Source organism: Charadrius vociferus, unplaced genomic scaffold, assembly GCF_000708025.1.
Source record: "Charadrius vociferus isolate BGI_N301 unplaced genomic scaffold, ASM70802v2 scaffold151, whole genome shotgun sequence".
In the NCBI taxonomy this organism is placed as follows: Eukaryota; Metazoa; Chordata; class Aves; order Charadriiformes; family Charadriidae; genus Charadrius; species Charadrius vociferus.
In genome coordinates this window covers 769862-781553 of record NW_009646933.1, presented here as the reverse complement: position 1 = coordinate 781553, position 11692 = coordinate 769862, and the positions used below count along the sequence as shown (strand labels likewise).

General features: G+C 46.8%; 1 protein-coding gene across 1 annotated transcript in view; it reads right to left on the bottom strand.

Moving 5' to 3' along the window:
* SLC14A2 (solute carrier family 14 (urea transporter), member 2) overlaps positions 1-11692 on the bottom strand; it is a 41106-nt gene that overhangs the window by 10233 nt on the left and 19181 nt on the right. The gene's annotated exons all lie outside the window — the stretch shown is intronic.

Genomic DNA, 11692 nt, shown 5'->3' with positions numbered 1-11692 from the left:
GTTATCCCCAGTACATTCCAGGAACCTTCTAGACTGTTCCCTCCCTGCTGTATTGTATTCCCAGCAGATATCCGGCAAGTTGAAGTCCCCCACGAGGACAAGAGCTCATGATCTTGAGACTACTCCCAGCCATTTGTAGAACATTTCATCTGTCTCCTCATCCTGGTTGGGCATTCTGTAACAGACTCCTACTACGATATCTGCCTTGTTGGCCCTCCCCCTGATTTTTACACATAAACACTCAACCCTATTGTCACCATCATTTAGTTCAAGACATTCATACCACTCCCTGACATACAGGGCCATCCCCCCAGCTCTCCTTGCTTGCCTATCCTTCCTGAAGAGCCTATAGCCATCCATGGCAGTGCTATAGCTATGTGAGTCATCCCACCACGTTTCTGTGATGGCAACTACATCATAATTATCCTGCTATACAATGGCTTCCAGCTCCTCCTGTTTGTTGCCCATGCTACGTGCGTTAGTGTATAAGCACTTCAGCTGGGCTATTGGTACCTTCTGCTTTTTACTGGAGGGAGCCGTAATTCTGCCACCCCCAAACTTATTCCTAAGAAGCCTGGGTACGCCCCCTTCCTTTTCCAAATTTAGTGCCAGCATGCCGCTTTCAGGCTTTTTGAATTGTACTTTTAGCTGCCCCGTCTTCAGAAGTACCCAGCACCGATTTAAGAGCTTAAAAGCCAAATTCAGAGTGCTTGTTTTCCGTTCTGCCGTAGTCATGTTGCCGCCTTCTCTCTGCCAGCTGCCCAGGAGGCTGTTACATGGTCTGCACTGGCCTCTGCTCTTTAGCGTAAGACAAGATAGGCAATCACGTATTGGGACCTGTAGTAAGAAATCCTCGGGGACTAATGAAAAGACTCTTATTAAATTTAGCAGGCACTATATCAAGACTCAAATAAGGTAGGGGAGCATTATCAGCCAAACAGAGGTGTTTAGGCCTAAATAAGGTATTTGGGTCATCCACGCAGGGCTGGCAGAGATGGGGTCCCCTGTGGATGCCCCTTTGGACATGCCCCTATGGACATGACCTTTGGATTAGGAGCTGCTGGAATACCTTTTGGCACCTTTCGGGACCTGGGAGTCCTGGTGGACAACAGGATGACCATGAGCCAGCAATGTGCCCTGGCGGCCAAGAAGGCGAATGGCATCCTGGGGTGCATCAAGAAGAGTGTGGCCAGCAGGTCAAGGAGGGCATCCTCCCCCTCTACTCTGCCCTGGTGAGGCCGCATCTGGAGTACTGCATCCAGTTCTGAGCTCCCCAGTTCAAGAAAGACAGGGAACTGCTGGAGAGGGTCCAGCAAAGGGCAACGAAGATGATTAGGGGACTGGAGCACCTTTCTTATGAGGAAAGGCTGAGGGACTTGAGTCTCTTGAGTCTAGAGAAAAGAAGATTGAGGGGGGATCTTATTAATACTTACAAATACTTAATGGGAGGATGCCAGGGGGATGGGAGCAGTCTTTTTTCAGTGGCGCCCAGTGATAGGACGAGGGGTAATGGGCATAAACTTGAACATAGGAAGTTCCATCTTAACATGAGAAGGAACTTCTTTACTTTGAGGGTAGTGGAGCACTGGAACAGGCTGCCCAGAGAGGTGGTGGAGTCTCCCACTCTGGAGACATTCAAAACTCGCCTGGACGCTGTCCTGTGCAACATGCTGTAGGTGACCCTGCTCTGGCAGGGGGGTTGGACTAGATGATCTCCAGAGGTCCCTTCCAACCCTAACCATTCTGTACCATTCTGTACCTCATACAGCTCTAGATAGCTTCATTCGGGTGCACGAATCAGAGACTTACACCTAACTGTAAACACTGGAGCTGAAAAACAATGTCCTACAACCAATTCGTTATTTGTTGAAGGGCCTATTCTCAATGTGAAGTCAGCAAACTTAAACAGCCAAACCTTTCCCTGCAGTGTATTTGGTTTCCTGAAGAGCAGGACTAATTCTTGGTAGTTGTCAAGATAAAGAGAACACAAGCTAAGGTACGTTATTGAGTGAATACAGAACCAGAGCTGCTTCAGGTCTCACTGGTAACAGCTTGTGCAATAAGTAAAGAATTTAGGTTGTGAGTTAATAGTCTGAATAAGATGATACAAGCACATAATTTTTGGATTTAGTCCTGGATTCGCTTACAACTTCCGCAAAAGTCTTCTTGGCAGGTGGGGAAGAGAATCCATGCTTCGCAACTACAGGTGCTGAGGACTTAAGCTAAAGCAGCCTCACCCCTGAGCATTACATGTGCAGACCCAGATGTGTGGTTAGGGAGCTCTGAGTCTTTGTGGGGGAGCGGCTGGTTAACGTACATCCTGGCCAGATTCTTACTGTGTGTTCTTGGAAGGCTGATGGTGACACTTCAGGAAGTAGCAAACATTTGCACAAGTAATAAATAGACATTTTCTGCCTTCTGCAAGGGCCCTGCTAATGCAAGGATAGGTTCCACGTGAAAGAGGCTGAAGACAGGGCCAGTACGTAGAACAGTGTTGAATTCGACTTTGTGTAGGACACAAAGGGAAGGAGCTTAACTAGAGGAGGAAGAAAAGAAAATGATGAGGGTGTTGCTAGGGATGGTGTCTCGGTGCTGGAAGGCTTTTTCCTGGCTCAGTTATAATTCATTACCTTTATTCATTAACCTTCGCTTTTCTCATATTTTATTCTGAAATAATGGAATAAGTGGATTGGGTGCACTTTCAGTTAAATCAAAATTTCCAGCCAAGATAAATGCTCTTCATTTGGTGAAAGTGCATTTACATTTTCAATTTAAAGAATCCTCCTCTTTGTGTAACTTAGGCTTTCTCTGTTACTAATCCATAAAATCAAGGGCTGTTCCATTTGCATTTGCAGAGCGATGTTGTGTGTCCCTTGCTAGCACACCCGATGCGTTTCCCTGCATGCTGAGCGAGGAGCCGTTTGCACTGCAGGAGTCAGGAGATGTGCTGCAGCATGAGATGTAATGTGCTGTAATAAGGATGTAATACAGAGGTGTTGGAGTCACTGTCTGGTTGACTCACACAGTGGAGAATAAAACGGGTTATGTTGGAGGCCCTAATTCATCAGCACTTAAAGTTCCTTTGCCATAGGAAGGCACGGAAGTGCATACTTAAGGTCATACCGCATGGTGCAAGCCTGAGACTGCAGAACTCCTTTGCTCTGTGTTTTCACGGGCAGAAATGAAGTCAGCAGATGCACTTGTCACAGCAAAAGAGACCAGGTGACCAGGTGAGTCACTTCCACCAACCTGGATTGAACTACACCCCCGATGAAGGCTGCGTCAATGCTCTGCATACCTGTTCTTCTAGTATATTCAAAATCAGAGTGGTTGGGGAGGTGATCACGGGCACCTTCTGGCCAGTGCTCAAACTCATATTCATTGTGTCCCTGTCCATCAAGTGATGTGTCTCTCTAGAGATGAATCACATGAACATCAGTTTGTCTTTCCTATCAGCTTTATATATGATGAAGGGGAAGGACACCATTATGAAACACCCCATCACCAGCAGAGCAGCCTGGTATGTAATGGGTAAGCATCCTTAGTTTCAGGTGTGGTCTTCACGACACCGTAAAGACCCAGATCCAGCCCCGTTGGCTTCACTGCCACCCCAAATCACATCCCAGGTGCTGTGTGGGGGCTGCCTCCTGTGTGCGGTTATTCGGCTGTCACCGCAGTCGTGGTGCTTCTCCCATCTGTCCAGAAATGCAGAGCATGGAGGACTTGCACTAGTTCTACTTAGTTGTCCAAAGAAAGCATAAAGAGCCATTTGGAAACTGGTACTAGCATAATTTTTTTTTTTTTTTTTTGGCATTGTAAGCAGCAGTAGCTGCTATATATGCTCAGATTAATGATCTGGTAACACATTACCTTGTTTTAGGGATTAGGCAATAGCAGCTATAGAAGAAAGGACAGAATACAAAAGGTGTTTCATCCCAGAATAATGGAGATGCTCCAAGAATTTTAAGACAGTGATGCCTGAATTTTAATTCAAGCTGAAGTGTGTGTTTTCTGACGAGGATTGCATTAAGACCAGTCTACAGCAGGTCTTTTGAAGATCTGTTATTGAAGCTAAGTTAACATGTGGTTTTCAGTCAAAGTGGGCTTTTTTTATTAGTGCACAAAGGAAGGAAATGGAAATAATTGTGAGAGGACTATTCTGCTGGAATAGCCTGCTTGGCTTCTGCAGGGGGGCAAGTTTTTTTTTTATTTATTCCTTATTTCTATTAGTTTAGGAATGTGGTTTTTGATCTCAGATTCTTATCTAAAGACTGTGCAAGTCCTGCTGTCAGACACACAGAGCTTGAAGCACACTGCCTGATTGTGTGTATGCTCTGGAGAGTTGCTTCAGCCAAGGGTTTGGTGGGAAACACAGTGTGGGCTCCTGATGCTGGTGTGTAACTGGTGTGACATGGGAGCAGCAGCAGGACCCAGGCAGAGTGAGCCTGAACGTGACTTTCGTCTCTGCAGTGCAAGGACTTATTTGTACTCTGCTGTGAGTGCAGAGGAACTGTTTAAAACTCCTTTCCCATGGTGTACTGTGGAAAGTGAGAGCTAGATTTGGGGCACTGCTGCTTTTCCCCAGTGATTCCAGATGTTTGCTGCCTCCCCTTGCCTAGATATCTTTGTGCTGTTTGATAATATCTCTGCCATCCTCGCTAAGGATGCTCGTGTAAGCAAGAAGGGAAGTTTTGCAGCTAAAAGTGTCGAAATACTTTTGTATCAGCTATGAAATGGAACCCGTGAGAATAGAAAAGGAAAAAAAAATATGTTTATCTTGCATGAAAATGAAATCATCGCAGGGCCAAGAAGCTAATCTATTGTGTTTTTTATCATCTTTTCAGAGTTAATAAATGTCCTGTAGCAAAGCACTGATGTTATGCAACTTCATGTCTCCCTAAATCAATTTCTCTTCCACTTGTGTGCACTTCTTCTGTGTCACACCATACCTACGGCATCTCAGTAATGCCTCGTTAAAGCTGCAGTGTAGCAGACTCCGTGCTGGTGCTGCACTCCTGCAACATCTGGCCCGAAAATAGTGTTTTATTCATGCGCTGAAATGGAGACAAACCCGGTCACACATTCATTATGTTTTATACATGCTAAACGTGATGCTGTGCTTGCAGCTGGGAAAAAAACAGGGGCTTTTATTTGGCTAATTGTTTTAATACTCCCCAGTAATAATTATTTCCAAGCTGGTGCCTGTGTTGCTAGGTGTCGGGCTTTTATCTCTGAAAATGCAGCAAAACTATCTAGTACTTTCTCCTTTTTCTGGAATTTTCCTCTCTCCCTGCCAAAATTCAACTTACTCTGTAAATCGAGAGGATTTAAATTACCGTGTGGTATTTGCTTGTCCAAGGAACTGCTACCGCACAATTACAGTCATTGTATCTTGCATTCTCTGAATTGTTGCTGTGAAGTGTGCGGGCAGCCAGCTCTGTGTGCAGCATGTTTTTAGAGGAATTCCTGCATCCAAGTACAATAGGAGGAAAGGGCCAGATTCTCAACAACTCCGGTTCCAGCATAGCCCGTTTAACGTTACCAGGGATTTGGTAAAGCTGGATAAGTAAAGTGTTATGTATAGGAACACACGCATGCACAAGCACACTCCTCAAAACAGAGGGATTATAATGCACTTGACCCTCACTGAAAAAAAAGCTCACATTTTCTTTCCCATAGAAGACACATTTCAAAGCATTAGTTAAAAAAAACAAAAACAAAAAAGCTCATCCCTCAGATTCAAGTTAAAGGGTTCCAGGGTTTTTTTTCTCTCTCTTTTTTTTTTTTTTTTTTTTTTTTTTTTTTACTCAAAGGTTCAGCCAACTGGGCTAAGCAGTACTATTAAATCCTCGCCCTGCTAGAAAATTCTCAATAATTGAAATTCTTGTGACATTCGCCAGACTCTGTGTTCCTCTTGAGCCTTTGCTGCTCTGGCTCAGGAGGACTGTTGAAATGCTGTTCGTTAGGTGTTTTGGGGGAGAAGAAAGCTCCAGGTAAGTCAGTAACAAGGGTGCACATTCATTGCTGTGCACGAGAAGAAACAAAGAAAGTACTCTTACCTCTCCGGTGAGTTGAAGGGTAACTGTTGCTTTGCTGGCTAGGACGGAAGGAAAGCAGGACCAAGAGAGTGGGGAAAAAGAAAATGCCCCACCAGCTTATATAGGCTAGCATGGCTCCTGTCCTGATATTACTAATTAGTTTGTTTCTCCTCCCACTTGGTGAGCTCCAAGCAAATGTCAAGAAGGTTCCCTCTTGAATTCTCCACCTTTCCTCTTGCTCTGTCCTTGGTCTTTTGCCAACAGCCTCTCCAAATGTCCTCTTCCCTGCTGGTGGGGTTTTTTTTCCTTTTGTTTTTGTTTTTTAACTAACTCTACTTTAACTCTGTCCTTTCTCCTCCTCCACCCCTTAACAGGACTCAAGGCTTCAAAGCAGACTCTCGGTATACCTGAGATCAACATCTCCAGCGTTCTTCTCCTCATCTAAGGCAGCTCAGCATCCTTCCTTCTCTAAACACTGAGCTGGGAGTGCGCACCACAGCGTGTTGTGTCCAGCAGCCTGTCGAGTTTTCCTGTTTCTGGGTAGATTTGGGAAGCACTATTCTGTTAACACACTGGAGTGAAGGACCTGGTGAATTTCCATTGTTTAATTGCTTTTTGTCAGTTATTTGAGAAATTCAAGGGGCATTTTTCCTTCTTCTTTTTTTTAACCTGACCTCCCTGGCTTGCTGGAGGAATCTGGAATGTCAGAAGTGTGGCATATTTGAGAGGTTTATAAGGCTGTGAAATTGCTGTGAAAGGCAGAGAAGAGGCTGGAGAGGGAAGCCTTGAGAGAATGAATTACAGGAGAAAGCTCAGAGAAAAAGCCAGCGAACTTAAGGAACCTGTGAAGCTAATTTAAAACACAATTTAATTCACTTTAGGACCTATTTAGAGTGATGGTTTAGAGAAACAACCCTGCAACTTCTCCCTAGTGCTGGAGTGAATGGTTCATTGTTGAACCAGAACCCGTCTAGGCTTTATGGCTTTGCCTCCTCCAGCCCTGTGGGAACAGCTTCAGCATCTACCTGAGCTGGAGTGATGTTATTCTCACTGTGTTTGTTCCCAGGGTGCCTCTCTTTTGATGGAGATGTTTTTAACAGGAGACTGGATTTATTTGCCACCCCCTAAGAGTGAAGTACCTGATAGAGGTTGTCATCTTAGCATTGTTGCATGAGTAAGGTTTCCTCTAACCAAATGGTCCAGCTGCTGTGAGTGAGCCAGAAGCTGCCATCCACTGACTTTGCACCCAGTATTACACATTCCATGAAATTTTGCAGGGGAATTTGCTCCGCTTCAGCACAGTAAAATTTTTTTCCCTTTGCTGTTAATTTCTCCTTAGGTTGCCTTTGCTTTGTCACTAGTCAAATAAATCCTTGCATCTCAAAGGAAGGGAAATGCACTGGGTACTTTGGATGGGAGATCCTCATAAGGAATCTGATCGGATGGCGTTTTAGACTTCTCATCTCTCATGTTTCAGGGATGCCCAGGCCTGGCCTCAAGTCATTTAAAACAGCATCTTTTCTGCTCTCTGTGAAAGAGATGCAGCACAGGGGACAGGCAGGATTCGCTGTCAGGCTGCGCTGCCTCCATCTGTGGAGCGGTGAGGTGGCTCTTTCCTCCAGGGAACCAGGTTCAGGACTGCCCTGTCCAGTTCTGGTGCTTCAAAGAGGTTGTTGACATGTTGGAAGGGATTCACAAAAAAGCCACGGGATTGCAGGTCTGTGATAGATGTCTTGGAACGATGCTTTGTTTAGTTTACCAAAGAGCCGGTTAATAAGTAACAGGATCACAGTCTGGTGATACCTGCGTGGGAATGAAGTCCCTGGCACCAGCCTGCTCTGTGAACTAGAGGCAGAGGAGTGATGTTCTCCACTGCCATGTGACGGGTTCACTGGGTCGTAGGTGCAACCAACCATGGGGAGGGTTTCACTGCTACAGCAGTTGCCTTTGGAAATTCCTAAATTTCCAACAATTACCTTCTGAAAAAGTCTGGGCCAGATCTCAGATTGGGTGCTGGTGTCAGGTATGGGAATGCCTGCCCATGGCTGTGTGCCTTAGCCAGCCAAAGCACTCCTGGTTGCCTGAGGACTGAGATTCACTATGGGATTGGTGAAGAAGGGTAGGAATGGTTGAAAACCTCCCAGGTGTGATTCAATCCATGCAAAGTTAGGGGCCCACCCCTAACCTCCACTGCTGAGCACTCCAGGGTATAGGTATCTACTCCTGAGCTCTGGGTAACCATGTAATGATGTGCAGACTGAGCATGCAGGTAACACGTACAGGTGACTAGCAAGTTGCCTCTTGATTTTAGGGTATATGAAGACCACTTGGTGCTGAAGATAAGGCAGCTGGGGTTGGTGTCTGGCACCTAGATCCTGCATCATCTAGGAGAGCTGAATCCATGGCTTAACTCATCATCCCTCTGCTGGTGAAGCTGGTTGATGCGTTTCTTCTGCCTGCTGTGCTCTATGGGAAAGTGTCTCTGAGAATGCCCCTTGGATGGAGCCCAGTGGTTGACATGGTCAGAAGAGGGGTTGGTGGCTGGATCCCAACCAGTCTTAGTACCTGAGCTGTCCCAGAAAAATGCTGGAATGATCCCTGACTGTGTTAGCTTGCCAAGCAGGAGTTGTCTGGCTGTGTTAGCTGGGTACAGTGCATGAACTTGCCAGCTCTGCCAGGAAAGACTCTTATGGCCCTAATCCAGCTTCACAGGCTCTATCTCCACGCCTCTCTCAAGGCTCAGTAGCCTTCAAGAGGTGCGTTGAAAACCACTTGGTAGCAGATTGACATTATATTGCTGGTTTTGGCTGTGCTCCTCGGCTGAGGTTGCACTGCAGGGATTAGGTCTGCACAGGGATCTGCATCAGCTCTTGGACTCCAACAGGTGCTTTAAAATCACGTAAATCCACATATGGAGCTCTGCAGATCTCTAAAACTCAAGTCCTGCCCTGCCTTGCCCAGTTGGGCTGTGGATGTGCGAAACGTAGCCAATGTTTGTGGGCTCCTTGTCATCCCTCATGGGTGGGGAAATCACTCCCAGGAGCTGAGGTCCTGATAGTGGGCACCACTGAGAAGAGTCTGACTCTGCCTTCTTTACTCTCCCTATCAGATATGTGTACACATTCACAAGATACCCCTAGGCCTTCACTTCCCCAGGCTGAAGAGTTCCAGCTCTCTCAACCTCTACTTGTATGACACGTGCTCTAATCCTTTATTCATCCTTGTGTCCCTTTACTGGGCTCAGTATGTCCTCATTTCTCCTTTACTGGGGAGCCCAAAATTGGACACACTATCCCAGATGTGTCTCACCAGTGCATAGTAAAGGTGAAGGAAAGAAAGGATCACCTCCCTTGACCTGCTCGCAATGTTCCTCCTAATGCAGCCCAGAAGGCTGTTGGCCTTCTTTGCTGCATGGGCACAGTGCTGGATCACGGTCAACTTGGTGTCCACCAGGACCCCCAGGGCCTTTTCTGCCGGCTGGATGGCCCCCAGCATTTCCTGGTGTGTGGCGTTATTCCTCCCCAGGTGTAGAACTTCGCACTTCTACTTGTCGAACTTCATGAGGTTCTTGTGAGCCCATTTTTTCAGCCTGGTGAGGACCTATGGATGGCAACATGAACCTCTGGCATGTCAACCACTCATCCTAGTTTTGTATCTTCCCCAAATTTGCTGAGGTTGCACTCTACCCCATCAACTAGGTCATTAATTAAGATGTTAAGCAGTTTTGGCCCCGTATATATTACCCCTGGATTGTACCACTAGTGACTGGCCTCTGACTGGACTTTGTGCCACTGATACTTTCTGGGCCTTTCCATTGAGCTGTATGTCAATCCACCTCACTGTCCACTTAGCTAGCCCGTACTTTATTAACTTGTCTATGAGTGTTATGGGAGATAATGTCAAATCTAAATGATGCTCCAAAACTGATTCAGTGACCTAGGACCATAGGCCAAGGGACCTCTGTCACCTGGGCTAGCCTCCTGCTGTAAGGCTGACTATGACTGAATCCACCATTTCACTTCCAGAATTTTTCCCAGTCTGTGGTTTCCCTGGAGCGGCGTGGAGAGGCAGCAATGGAAATGGAACTGTGGCTGGAGGGGGAGATAACCACATGGTGTGCTGGGGGAGAGCGATGCTCATCCCATGTGCTGGCTGGGGAGGCAGCTGCTCTGGCCAGGCAAGGGCTGAGCTGTCCCAGAGGCAGGGTGCCTGGAGGAGAAACATCTGCAAGTCTGTGCCTGTTGGCATCTGTGGCCACATTGCTTTTCATCGTCTTGTTTTCAGGCGCAAATGCAGAGTGGAAAAATCTGTTTCAGCACAGAGCACCAAGGGGTCTGTCACAATCTTGCACTTGTTTGCTGAGGGAAGTAGTTTAGTGTTTATACGGTGTGGACCAAAAGCCAAGCTGGTGTGGGCAGCTTCTATCCCTTCATTTTGGCGTGTAAAAATTCTCTAGAGAAAGCTGCCATTTGATATTCCTCTGTGTGACAAATGGGTGGCATTTCCTCTAGCTAGTGGCTGTCGGGATGGTGGGAGAGGAGAGCTGTCGGGCTCCGGTGTCTGGCTCCCTCTCGTGGTATGCGTCCGGCACATGTGCAGTTATGGAAATCGGAGCAAATACTCAGATGCCAATTTTTAGAGGACTCACAAACAGCAGTTCCCTGGCTATGGCACAGTCAAAACTCCCTTTGCTCTGAGCTTGTGTAAAGCTCTGGACACTTCTGCGGGTGCATGGTCCCAAAATAAATCGTTCCCCTAATGCACACACATCACTTCCCTCCCCTGCCCACCTGCTCTGGAGACCCACTGTCCTTTCTATCCAGCCTGACCTGCTCCCGGGACTCATCTTCTCAGTTGATGCAGCTCCAAGAGTACAAAACTGCTGTCTGGAAACCCACTGGGACGGGAGTGGGGCAGGGCTTTGTGAAGAGCAGGTTGTAAACGATTTATGGCTAGAGTAGGGTGTAAAAAAGCTCTACGCTGTCATGGAAATTAGTTTCCAAGTTTAGGCAGAGGTTTAGACTTTCTTTCTGTAGGCGGGTGCTCTGAATACCAGAGTGCTGGGTTGCAAACAACTCATCTCTTTCAGTTGCAGGTTTTTCAAGACCTTGGTTTAAAACTGCTGCTAGTGGGAGTGAAGAATTGCTTGGGACTGAGCTAGTTGGCCAAGGCAACACGTACCAAGGACTGTGCTGGTGGTTCACCATGATGATGAGTTGCCAGCTGGCATCATTCCATTCACTAGTGTAGAGGTGGCCATGGTGTCCAGCACAGGAAATGTCACTGAGACCCCGAGAAATACCAGGTAGTCATATCTCTCATGAAACCTAACAAAACCTGACTAGCAGGTCGAGGGAGGTCATCCTCCCCCTCTACTCTGCCCTGGTGAGGCCACATCTGGAGTATTGTGTCCAGTTCTGGGCTCCCCAGTTCAAGAAGGACAGACATCTGCTGGAGAGGGTCCAGCAAAGGGCTACAAAGATGATTAGGGGATTGAACATCTCTCTTGTGAGGAAAGGCTGAAGGACTTGGGTCTCTTTAGTCTGGAGAAAAGACTGAGGGGGGATCTTATTAATGCTTATAAATACTTAAAGGGAGGGTGCCAGGGGTATGGGAACAGTCTTTTTTTCAGTGGTGCCCAGTGATAGGACAAG